This window comes from Phocoena phocoena, chromosome 17 (assembly GCF_963924675.1).
Source record: "Phocoena phocoena chromosome 17, mPhoPho1.1, whole genome shotgun sequence".
In the NCBI taxonomy this organism is placed as follows: Eukaryota; Metazoa; Chordata; class Mammalia; order Artiodactyla; family Phocoenidae; genus Phocoena; species Phocoena phocoena.
This window is the reverse complement of record NC_089235.1, coordinates 35378081-35384015: the sequence shown is the minus strand read 5'-3', so window position 1 is coordinate 35384015 and position 5935 is coordinate 35378081.

Here is a 5935-nt window from a genome sequence, read left to right as displayed (position 1 = left end):
ACAATTTGTGGTCTAATTTTAGTTTCCAAAAGACCAGACTATAAAATCCAGAATCAGTCTTATAAAGGAAATTAGTTGGTTGCATTGTTATTGTTCTCAACAGAGGGCAAAGAGTTTATTAAGTGGAATATATAATACTAGTAGCCCTACAGAGCCAAAGTAAGAAGCAAGGTTAATATTCACAATAGATATAAGAATTATGTTGACAGATATTTAAAATATACATTAGGCAAATTCTGAATTTATTTACAAGGCAATAAAAAAGTGAACAAGATATAATGGATCATAAAAATAAATGTGGAGACCTTCAAGATGGCAGAGGAGTAAGATGTGGAGATCACCTTCCTCTCCACAAATACATCAGAAATACATCTACATGTGGAACAACTCCTAAAGACTGCATGCTGGCAGAAGACCTCATACTTCCCAAAAGGCAAGAAACTCCCAACACGCCTGGGTAGGGCAAAAGAAAAAACAGAGACAAAAGAATAGGGATTTGACCTGCCCCTCGGGGAAGGAGCTGTGAAGGAGGAAAAGTTTTCACACACTAGGAAGCCCCTTCACTGGTGGAGGCAGGGAGTGGCAGCAGGGAAGCTTCGGAGCCAAGGAGAAGAACGCAGCAACAGGGGTACAGAGGGCAAAGTGGAGAGATTCCCACACAGATCAGTGCCGACCAGCATGCACCAGTCTGAGAGGCTTGTCTGCTTACCTGCCGGGAGGGTGGGGGATCGGAGCTGAGGCTCTGGCTTCGGAGCTCAGATCCTAGGGAGAGGACTGGGATTGGCTGCATGAACACAGCCTGAAGGGGGCTACTGCACCACAGCTAGCTGGGATGGAGTCCGGGAAAAAGTCTGGAACTGCTTAAGAGGCAAGAAACCATTGTTTCAGGGTGTGTGAAGAGACATGATTCAGAGCACTGCCTAAACAAGCTCCAGAGATGGGCGCGATCTGCACCTATCAGCGTGTACACCAGAGACGGACATGAAATGCTAAGACTGCTCCTGCAGCCACCAAGAAGCCTGTGTGCAAGCACAGGTCACTATCCAAACCTGCCCTCCTGGGAGCCTGTGCAGCCCACCACTGCCAAGGTCTGGAGATCCAGGGGCAACTTCCCAAGGAGAACACACAGCATGCCTCAGGGAGTTGCAATGTCATGTCGGCCTCTGCTACCACAGGCTCGCACTGCATTCTATGCCCTCCCTCTCCCCAGCGGAGTGAGCCAGAGCCCCCTAATCAGCTGCTACTTTAACCCCATCCTGTCTGAGTGAAGAACAGATGCCTCAGGCAACCTACATGCAGAGGTAGGGCCAAATCCAAAACTGAATCCCAGGAGCTGTGCGAACAAAGAAGAGAAAGGGAAATTTCTCTCAGTCAGCCTCAGGAGCAGCAGATTAAATCTCCACAATAAACTTAATGTAGGCTGTATCTCTGGAATACCTGAACAGACAGCAAATCATCCCAAAATTGAGGCGAAGGACTTTGTGTGATTTTCTTTGTATAGCTCTGCTTTTACCACTTGTCCTAGGGTTCTGCCTGTCAATGTTTTTTTGTTTGTTTGTGTTTCTATAGTTTTTAGCACTTGCTATCATCAGTGGATTTGTTTTTTGGTTCATTGCTCTCTTCTTTATTTCTTTTTTTTAAAATAACTTTCAAATATTTTTTATTTTTAATAAGCTTTTGATTTTTTATTTTAGTAACTTTATTATATTTTTCCTTCTTTCTTTCTTTGTCCTCCATTTTCTTCTGAGCCATGTGCCTGGTGCTATGGCCAGGTGTCAGGCCTGTACCTCTGAGGTGGGAGAGCCAAGTTCAGGACATTGGTCCACCAGAGACCTCCTGGCTCCACATAATATCAAACGGTGAAAGCACACCCAAAGATCTCCATCTCAATGCTAAAAACAAGCTCTACTCAATGACCAGCAAGATACAGTGCTGGACACCCTACACCACACAACTAGCAAAACAGGAACACAACCCCACCCATTAGCAGAGATGCTTCCTAAAATCATAATAAGGTCACTGGCACCACAAAACATACCACCAGACATGGTCCTGCCCACCAGAAATACAAGATCCAGCCTCATCCACCAGAACATAGGCACCAGTCCCTTTCACCAGGAAGGCTACAAAACACATTAAAACAACCTTAGCCACTGGGGTCAGACACCAAAAACAACAGGAACTAAGAACCTGCAGCCTGTGAAAGGAGACACTGAACACAGTAAGTTAAGCAAAATGAGAAGACAGAGAAACACACAGTACATGAAGGAGCAAGGTAAAAACCAACCAGAACAAACAAATGAAGAGGAAATAGGCAATCAACCTGAAAAAGAATTCAGAGTAATGATAGTAAAGATGATCCCAAATCTTGGAAATAGAATTGAGAAAATACAAGAAACGTTTAAAAAGGACCTATAAGAACTAAAGAGCAAACAAACAATGATGAACAACACAATAAATGAAATTTAAAATTCTCTAGAAGGAATCAATAGCAGAATAACTGAAGCAGAAGAAAGGATAAGTGACCTGGAAGATAAAATAGTTGAAATAACTACTGCAGAGCAGAATAAAGAAAAAAGAATGAAAAGAATTGAGGACAGTATCAGAGACCTCTGGGACAACATTAAAAGCACCAACATTTGAGTAATAGGGGTCCCAGAAGAAGGGGAGAAAAGGAACAGGACTGAGAAAATATTTGAAAAGATTATAGTTGAAAACTTCCCTAATATGGGAAAGGAAATAGTTAATCAAGTCCAGGAAGTGCAGAGAGTCCCATACAGGATAAATCCAAGGAGAAACAAGCCAAGACACATATTAATCAAACTACCAAACATTAAATACAAAGAAAATGTATTAAAAACAGCAAGGGAAAAACAACAAATAACATACAAGGGAATCCCAATAAGGAAAACAGCTGATCTTTCAGTAGAAACTCTGCAAGCCAGAAGGGAGTGGCAGGACATATTTAAAGTGGTGAAATGGGAAAACCTATAACCAAGACTAATCTACCCAGCAAAGATCTCATTCAGATTTGGTGGAGAAATCAAAACCTTTACAGACAAGCAAAACTAAAAGAATTCAGTACCACCAAACCAGCTTCACAACAAATGCTAAAGGAAGGAAATAAAAGAGGAAGGAAAAGACCAACAATAACAAGCCCAAAACCATTTAGAAAATGGTAATAGGAACATACATTTAACTACCTTAAATATAAATGGATTAAATGCTCCAACCAAAAGACACAGAATAGCTGAATGGATAAAAAAAAAAAGACCCATATATATGTTGTCTACAACAGACCCACATCAGACCTAGGGACACATACACACTGAAAATGAGGGGATGGAAGAAGATATTCCATGCATTTGGAAATCAAAAGAAAGCTGGAGTAGCAATTCTCATATCAGATAAAATTGACTTTAAGTAAAGACTATTACAAGAGACAAAGAACAACACTACATAATGATCAAGGGATCAATCCAAGAAGAAGATATAACAATTGTAAATATTTATGCATCCAACATAGGAGTGCCTCAATACAAAAGGCAAATGCTAACAGCCATAAAAGGGGAAATTGACAGTAACACAGTCATAGTAGAGGACTTTAACACCCCACTTTCACCAATGGACAGGTCATCCAAAATGAAAATAAGTAAACACAAACTTTAAATGATACATTAAACAAGATGGACTTAATTGATATTTATAGGACATTCCATCCAAAAACAACAGCATACAGTTTCTTCTCAAGTGCTCATAGAACATTTTCCAGGATAGATCATACCTTGGGTAACAAATCAAGCCTTGGTAAATTTAAAATTGGAATTGTATCAAGTGTTTTCTGACCACAATGCTATGAGACTAGATATCAATTACAGGAATAAAATCTGTAAAAAAAAAAAAAAGAAAAAGAAAAATATGGAGGCTAAACAGTACATTACTAAATAACCAAGAGGTTACTGAAAAATCAAAGAGGAAATCAAAAAATACCTAGAAGAAAAATGACAATCAAAACATGATGACTGAAAACCTACGGGATACAGCAAAAGCAGTTCTAAGAGGGAAGTTTATAACAATACAATCCTACCTCAAGAAACATCTCTAATAAACAACCTAACCTTACACCTAAAGCATTTAGAGAAAGAAGAACAAAAAAACCCAAAGTTAGAAGAAGGAAAGAAATCATAAAGATCAGATGAGAAATAAATGAAAAAGAAATGAAACAAACAATAGCAAAGATCAATAAAACTAAAAGCTGGTTCCTTGATAAGATAAACAAAATTGATAAACCATGAGCCAGACTCATCAAGAAAAAAAGGGAGAAGACTCCAATCAATAGAATTAAAAATGAAAAAGAAGAAGTAACAGCTGAGACTGCAGAAATACAAAGCAATCTACAGATTCAATGTAATCCCTATCAAACTACCAATGGCATTTTTCACAGAATTAGAACAAAAAAATTTCACAGTTTGTATGAAAACACAAAATACCCTGAATAGCCAAAGCAATATTGAGAAAGAAAAACAGAGCTGGTGGAATCAGGCTCCCAGACTTTAGACTATACTACAAAGCTATAGTAATTAAAACAGTATGGTATTGGCAGAAAAACAGAAATATAGATCAATGGAACAGGATAGAAAGCCCAGAGATAAACCCATGCACATATGGTCACCTTATTTTTGATATAGGAGCCAAGAATATACAATGGAGAAAAGACACCCTCTTCAATAAGTGGTGCTGGACAGCTACATGTAAAAGAATGAACTTAGAACACTCCCTAACATCATACACAAAAATTAACTCAAAATGGATTAAAGACCTATATGTAAGGCCAGACACTATCAAACTCTTAGAGGAAAACATAGGCAGAACACTCTATGACATAAATCACAGCAAGATCCTTTCTGTCCCACCTCCTAGAGAAATGGAAATAAAAATAAACAAATAGGACCTAATGAAACTTAAAAGCTTTTGCACAGCAAAGGAAACCATAAACAAGATGAAAAGACAACCCTCAGAATGGGAGAAAATATTTGCAAATGAAGAGATTGACAAAGGATTAATCTCCAAAATACACAATCAGCTTATGCAGTTCAATGTCAAAAAAACAAACAATGCAATCCAAAAATGGGCAGAAGACCTAAGTAGACATTTCTCCAAAGAAGATACACAGATTTCCAGCAAGCACGTGAAAGGATGTTCAACATCACTAATCATTAGAGAAATGCAAATCAAAACTACAAAGAGGTATCACCTTACACAGGTCAGAATGGCCATCATCAAAAAATCTATAAACAATAAATGCTGGAGAGGGTGTGGAGAAAAGGGAACCCTCTTTAACTTTTGGTTGGAATGAAAATTGATAAAGCCACTATAGAGAACAGTATATAGGTTCCTTAAAAAACTAAAAACAGAACTACCATATAACCCAGCAATCTCACTACTTGTCATATACCCTGAGAAAACCATAATTCCAAAAGAGACATGTACCACAATGTTCATTGCAGCTCTATTTACAATAGCCAGGACATGGAAGCAGCCTAAGTGTCCATCAACAGATGAATGGATAAAGAAGATGTGGCACATATATATAACTGAATATTATTCAGCCATAAAAAGAAATGAAATTGAGTTATTTGCAGTGAGGTGGATGGACCTAGAGTCTGTCATACAGAGTGAAGTAAGTCAGAAAGAGAAAAAAAATTACCATATACTAACACATATATATGGAATCTAAAAAAAAAAAAGCTTCGAAGGACCTAAGGGCATGACAGGAATAAAGGTGCACATGTAGAGAATGGACTTGCGGACATGGGAGGGGGAAGGTTAAGCTGGGACAAAGTGAGAGAGTGACATGGACATATATACACTACCAAATGTAGAATAGATAGCTAGTGGGAAGCAGCCACATAGCACAGGAAGATCAGCTCAGTGC